The sequence below is a fragment of the Perna viridis genome, chromosome 11 (assembly GCF_037379345.1).
Source record: "Perna viridis isolate PV_CMFRI_1.1 ecotype Kerala chromosome 11, ASM3737934v1, whole genome shotgun sequence".
Lineage (NCBI taxonomy): Eukaryota > Metazoa > Mollusca > Bivalvia > Mytilida > Mytilidae > Perna > Perna viridis.
In genome coordinates, this window is record NC_142455.1 from 22,060,884 (window position 1) to 22,069,151 (window position 8,268).

An 8,268-nucleotide genomic window follows, 5' to 3' on the forward strand; every position below is an offset into this window, starting at 1 on the left:
TAAACAGCTTGAAACACAAACAGGAGAGAAATGTGTATGTGGTATGAAAAACACCAGCAATATTAAAATAATGAGAGCACGAATCAGCTTTACAAGCTACCAAAACACTAAAACAAACAACACATACATGTTATAAAGACTTGATATTTTCCTTCTAAAGATATCAAATTAATATTGCCTCAAGCAAAGTTAGCGACATATAAAACATTTCTAATGACTACTTTCTTTACATGCATATTGACAATTGTATATGTTACAACCACTGTACATGTTAAAGTTTCATATCTGTAGTCTGTAGTTGCAGTAAAATGATTTCGAGCAGTAATTAGTATTTTGGATGGCTGCTCGCTTGATTGAAATATACACATAGCATGTGTATGTATTTGTAGTCCTCATTTAAATTGCTAATTTGCATGGATCATCAGCGACGTCCTACATATGTAAAATGAAAGACAAGATCTATGAATAGCTGAACATATGCTGACGGAATTGACGAAATATGTCTCACACATTCTCCTCACCGAATGCGACCGCCCCTAGCAACATGACAGCGGAACGAAAACATAGATTTAACAGGCCGTCCACAAAAGGTTAATACAACAAAGAGTTATAAATGATAGATTCACAACACTTTTTATGGTTGTTCTGGTACTTGTTATTCTGCGGAATATGTTTTATATAATCAATGTTAATTCACAGCAAACAGTTTGAAAACTATAATAGAGACAGTCAGAACGGCAAACCAAATATAGTGCGTACATTAAAGGTAGTTTGAAGGCACACATCGTGCTTCAACCATCATAGGCGTACCCAAAAATCCAATAAAAATAACTTGTAGCTTCCTATATTTCGTTTAAAAAAAAACATGTTTATTTAATTTACTATCATTTGCTACAGCATGTTTCTTACAGTCGAAATGTAATCATCATTTTCGCCGAAAATGCATTTTATAGATATTAACAAATTAGAAATAGGATATATTTTTTATTCTATTTTGCTCCTATGGGAAAACAATTCAACAAATCTTTGGCGGTGATCTTCTCGAGACAACAAATCAAAAGAATGATTACTGTAAAGCGATACCGCTTCAGTTACGACGTTTATTAAATCAATGCTCGAAAAAAATGATACGTTTGAGAATTCTAAGAAACAAGAGTTTATTTTGTACGAATGTAATATTTATTTGAACAATACACTGAAAGTAATATGAATTACCGTTCTTGATATGCTTCTTTCCAAAACTTTAACAAGAATTTAGATGAAAATGTGGAATTTTAAACAAAACTTTGAAATACCCGAGCAACAGGACTAACCAACACAATGATAAAAAATTACTCAAAATCTCGTTTTTAAAACCTTCAAAAATGATAATATTATCAGGCATATATAACCTGTATGATCAGGTTTATTACATATGTATGCAAACAAAATACAGATGAACAACTGGTAACCAGTACGTGTAATTTTGTAACAGCAGGTAATAGCAAAGTTACCAAACTGATATTGTTTGGGCAATATTTAAAAAAGTATGTATAACAAATCCCATATTAAGCTATGTAAAACCGGACAGTTTGATATGACCACTATGCTCATAACATTTTTTCTGCTTCTTTTGGAATACAATTGTACAAACTTTTAACGGTTATCTCCTCGAGACAACATATCGAAAGAACGATTACGGCAAAACAGATTTGCAAAAGATGAGGGTACATAAGGCTCTGTAACGCCTTTTAGAAGAAATGAAATTATCTCCCGTTGGTAAAATTCATTTATGTTCTAAATTTAAAATTTAAAACAATGTTTAATCTTCCTTTTTAATGAAATCAAAAGACATAAAAGACGTTTTCGTTTAAAAACAAAATAAAGAAAGCTGTATGCGTATTCAATCAGTATAAGTTCATTAATTAATTATAAACAATTGCACCGTGATGTTTTATTTGACACTATTTGTTATATAGTAATCGTTTGTTGGCATTTAAGACAGATATATTTTTCCTTCTGTGTTATGTAGATCTGTTGAGCTTTTTTTTATTTATAATTTTTATTTTTTTATAATTGATATCAAATTTATTTTCAGTGCCCGACGTAAATGTGAGAACAAAATGTCGGGTAGTCATAATTTGGTACAGTCTAGTATTTATTCCTGCAAAGAATATTTACTTCGATTTACGCATTAAAAAGCTATAAGCAACCAATACTTGTTTTGTCCGTTTCGTAAAGTAGTGTTTTTTTTCAACAAATATTGATATATTCAAAAACATTTTCAAACAAAATTCGGTAATCATCGAGATTGTTCCGCTGAAATCGAAATCAAGAGAGAATATACAAATTACAAATCATATGTTACCATTGCCTCCTCAACAACATGGTAGCACAGCACGAGTGACTATATATTCAATATAAACATTTAAAAGTCACTGATTTTTCTTGTGCTTAACCACAGACAGACAGACAGACAAAGCGTATGATTGCGAATTGTACTAAATTGATGTAGGAAAATTTAAAAAAAAAATCCATCAGTATGTAGGTGTTAACTTTCCCACCTTAAGCGGGAAGATCTCTGTATTTCATCATACATTCGGTAATCTCCAATTGTCTTGTCCGTCAGGGAGCTGAAAACCCGACAACGGGCAACAATTAAATAACTTAACAATCCACAAAATCCAAATTCACGACTCGAAACGTGCCTGCCTTTGTTTTTTTCAATATTTTCAAGAGGCGATTTACAAAATTTTGAAAGACAAAACAAATATGAATGTGAGACAGAATGCAGCTGACTGAAATAAAAGACAGCTTTAACACAAAATACAGACGTTAAAATTTGCATGAACATATTCGAAAATACGACCAAAAGCTGAACTGCTGACAACAAATAACAAGATATGAGCGCTTGGACTCAATATCAGATTAGACACGTCTACACAAATATTGAATTACATGTAGACAAATATTTACACATGACCGTTGAGAATTTACATGTATATCTATGCACCTCATGAACGGTGTGGCAAGGTAATTCATCAGGTACCAGCTTTTATATATAAATACGAGTCGGTATTGGCACATTTTATGAAAAGTATACCCTGAATACGAAAGAAATGTTGATTTTTTTTAAATTACATTATAAACAGGAAATTCAGGTAACAGGAGTTTGTACACACAAAATATGCGCAAAAATAAATAAAAATCAAGTTTTTTTTTAATAGCAAATACATGCAGGGACATGTTTGAGATATGTTTACGTTGTACATATACATGTATTAGAATTTGTTTTCCGGAGAGAGAAAGCAGTCATGACAGAAGTGTTTTAGATTCACTATTCTTACTAATTTTAATTGATAAATATTTTGCTTGTATTTTTTTATTTATTTTGTTTTGTTTTGTTTACAAGGAAGGTACTGCGTTACTACATACAAACAAAATTATATATTATGGAGGGTGTGCTACTGGTTTCTATACATTAATGCTTATACATGTACCAGCTTATTAAAAGCTTCTCAGTCAACACAAAAGTAAATCATTATGTAGAACACTGAGAGTTTTATACGCATAGTAAAACAATGTAGTATTGAAAACAAACGTTGTAATTAGGTAACATGGATGGCCAGGTGTTTAATCGTGAAAAAATGCTATTTTATTTACTGAATAGCCTTCAAGACGGTGTTTGTGCATTCGATCGTTTCTGGCTGGTTACTTGTTAAATTACAAACTTAATCAATCAAATTGAAAATTAACAAAATAAATTATAAGATTATTTAGTTTTTTTTTCGGATTTTTGACATTTTTCTACCAATATTTTAATTGGCAGAATAAGGCTTTATGGGCCCTCATCCCTTATTTTGATAAAAAAAAATATCTGACTTTTATTTTAAATCCCTTGTTACAAAAAATAAATCTCGTTCTTATCCAAAATATTAATTCTCACTAAATTTTATGACCATGAACCTGAATGACATTCCTACCACATGCATCTGATTGAATATTGCATTCATTACAAACGGGAGTGTTCATATGCTGACGCATAATTATAAACCGTAAACAAGAGTAAGGCACGATACAGATGCCAGGTGTGTGCAAGTGAGTTAATACCTATTTTTTTTGACAACCACCATTTAATCGAAATCTTATTTGTAAGATCACAAATAAGCTACATTTCGACTGCATTTATCTCCACACGAGGAAAACATACATGATCAAGTTGGAGTTGATTGATTTTAAGCTAAATACAGTCTGTAATGAAATATTACCTATGTTGAATGAAATTGCCATCGTCCTATATATATTTGAATATCGTGTACATCAACATGAGCTTGATTCAATAACATATATCTTTGTCATCAATACAATAAAATCATATTACATTTTGTTACGAATAAAATATTATCCGTGTAAACATTACATTTATAGCCTTGATTGGTTCCTGAGTTTCGGATGAAGCTTTTTTTTATAACAATAACGCGTTTGTAAAGACATTTTTCAAATTAATGCTCGAAAAAATAATACTTTTAAGACTTTCAAGAAGTATAAGTTTATTTTGTACGAAGGTTACATTTATTTGTGGAATACACTGAAAGTAACATTAATTATTGTTCTTAATATAAGATTCAAAAATGACAGTCCGTAAAACAAATCGTCATACGAAGCTAGGTAAAAACCGGAAAATTGGAAATCTTCACCATGCTCAGGACTTTGTACAGGCATTTCCATTAGAAATGGTCAGTTCAACCAGGATGTATGGCGCGTTAACATCCAACTTCCTTTACGGTTGTCTATTTTCGGAATATAACAATATTAACGGTATCGTAAATTGGTAAAAAAAATATTTCAGAAGACAGAAACAGCGATAAGTAATTTTAAAGGGAGCTAGACACAATAAAAATACTAAGTTAAACTAAGAAGCCCCTAATTTCAAAATAAGTCTTGAACCTTTTGCGAAAACGCGTCCAGTTGAATATGAAAATGTTAAGATACAAGTCAAATGTACTGAAGTTGAAATTGTTAATATTATTAAAATCCATCATCTGCTATATTTTTGTCAGAAACAAAAAAATTGGTTCAATAGCCTGTATTGGGCAGCCATGGCGCACTAATAAGTCCACATAATGTTTAGCTAGGTGAAGCTGATATGTTACTCTACAAGAAAGAGACATTTATAATTTTAAATCAGAATCGACTCGTTTGTCATATACCTTTGTACTGAGATGGCTACTGTCGCAAATTCTCGGTGAATGACTTAAAATGGCACCTTGAAAGTAGCATATTTAATTTAAAGTTCGGAAGCCATTATTTTCTCCACATTTGGAAACCTGTAGGGAATAGAGGAGGGGATGTTTACATTGTAGGTAGAAAATTTATTCTACTGAAGAACTATATATCAGGTAAAAACACTTTTACTAGTAGAGAGGAAACATATTAGATGTATTTAATATTTATCAATTCGTATTGAAACCGTAGGATAAGATCAGTAATGAATGCTACATATTTCCATTCAACACTTATACACTCTAATGACCATAATAAAGAATAAATGATTACTAAATTTCCCTATCGAATATGGTAGGAATACATTCAAGTAGTGGATTTATAACAGGCTTAATACGAAAAATGACAATTTATTTCCAAAAAGAATTACTGACTAGCTTATAACTATACTGTTTAATCTAAGAATGCCTGAATTTAAACAGCCATCCTGCCTGATATTCAGATCCAAAGTATGTAATGTAAATTGATAATGTTAGATACTAACAACTCATACAAGATGCCCAAGCTATTTGATTTGCATACAATTGTGATACTCGATTTAGAATAATGACATAGATATAATGACAACTAATATTGATTCAAAAACAAAACTTTTATTCTTTGATTAGCCCTAAAGACCGTATTTTACTTTGTATAAGGCCATTTACATTTTTTTCAACTTCATGTTGAAATAAATATATTACACAGGATGTTAAACGATTACAAAACAGTCTTCAATGTCAGAAATGTATTGATACTATAGAAGTACATAGATTTTCTGTCTTTGTACTCTGAATATGGGACTTCACTTAAAATGGGGCATTATCTTTCATTGTTTAACTGTTATATATATTATGTCATTAATGTTTTTGCCACGTTCAACACTTCCAATATATGTATTATACGTATATGTCCTTCCTTTTATAAAAAAAAAACTCCTTGGTATTCTAAATACTTGAATCCCAACTACACTAAACATTAATCAAGAACATAAATTTCACCGAAGAATCCAGTGACTTAGACACTGTGATATTTGGAGTGATAAAGTGTGCTGTCATTTCATCTGTAGGCCGTTTAGAAAGTAATTAATGACACTGTCAAAACGGGGTCGATTAACCAATATATTTGACAGGAAGAGTCAGAACGAAATACATCTTCACTACTTAGACCATTCATTTTCTTTACAGAGTTATTGTTCTACCCTATTTTCCTAAATGGTAATCAATAAGGAGATGCTGTCGAACGAATAGTAATGGTCGACAGATTACGTAAGGATTTTTTTACTCTTTAAGGAATTTGAAAACTAGAACTGTTCATGTTTTGTTTAACAAGTTGTTTAATGTACAATTAACTTGTTGAATAACATCACTTGATCATGTATCATTTGTATAATAGACAACATTATTTAGTTATTGTATTATATTGCACATGGTAGAACCCTCTCGGTGATGAATTTTAACTCCTATTTCAATTGTTTTTCTTTGAGAACTTCGTGTATACAATTATTTTTTTAGATATTGATCTTCCTTATATGAAATGGGAGGTTAATCTTGAAACACTTGTACATCATATTGAAATTTGCAATTTACATGATTGGTATTTTTGTATTACATCAAAACTGCTGTATTTGTAATAACGTGTTTTGTCGTTTTTGTTTTTGTTAGTTTTATTATATTTTGATTATGAAAGAAAGTGTTTTTTTGTCTGTTTTTTTTTGTTTTGTTTTGTTTTGTTTCTTGTTTTGTTTTGTTTTGTTTCTTGTTTTGTATTGTGTTTGTTTGTTTGTTTGTTTGTTGTGTTTGTTTTGTTTTTGTTTTTTTGTTTTGTTTGCTTGTTTTGTTTGAGTGCCTTTTCAAGGGAACCAATATTCCACTGGTAATAAAATGATATAATCTAAGGGTAACGATTAAACAAAGAAAATAGACACATACAACAAAGAACATTGTAAAAACTAAAATAGCACGTACACACAATCAATAGTAAATAAGTAACCCTTATTGCGCTGCAAACTTGTGGCATGGACCAGGCGCACTGGAAAGGTAATTGCCTTCTGCTTTTCTAGAAACACTCACCGGGTTCCTAATCAAATAAATTTTGTTTTGTTATTGTTTATGTTGAATAAGTAAATGTTTTGATTTTGATGTTGTAAAAAAATATTTGCTCCCTCATTTCATATTTGAAAATATATTATTCAATGTAACATTTTAATATTACACAATCAAAATCAATGTCGGAATAATATAAACGAATTCATCTTATTCGCCTTAAAACAAAATAGTATCATCTCAGTTGAAAGATTCAATTTTCTCTAGAGCTCTCTAGTGTGGAAAGATTGAGACGTTCAATAGGCTAGGCGTTGTATATATTATTTGAAATTGATGCCAATCCGCTAAGAATATTAAAATAAAAATGACTGACGAGAAACATTGTAATTATTTAACTTAATCACAAATTTCATGGTGAAATACTGAATTTGTGATTTCTTCTCAAATGCAAATAAGTAAATACAGAATAACGCAGTATATAATGACGTAGGGCGTAGTTATGGAAAGTGTTAACAGAAGTCCATTCCATGGTAACACATTTTGAATGCATTTCACCATTTAACTGTGCCAGGTTTGTTTTGAACCAGCTCAAAATGAAAGTATTATTGTGATTTCTAATCCATTGGTAACATACAATGGAATTCTGTCGTTGTTTTAAATGCTCCTAATTATAACATTTGGAAAAAAACAATATTCTCATAATGTTTTATGTTCATGTTTGTCGAATAGAGATCTTAGTAGGAGATAGGCACGTTACAGTAGTTATTATAAACTGTAGGGGTAAAAACCATGGTTTTTAAGTTTCTTAGTATGTGCTTTTCATATTTGACCTTAAATAGGTTACTTATCACTAGAATATACAATAACTAATAAAACCTACATTACCATACACCAGTATTTTTTTTACTGTCTTTGATTCTAAGTGCCACCTAAACGGTAATGGATTTCGCTGTAATTTAAGATCATTTATTTGCATCTCACA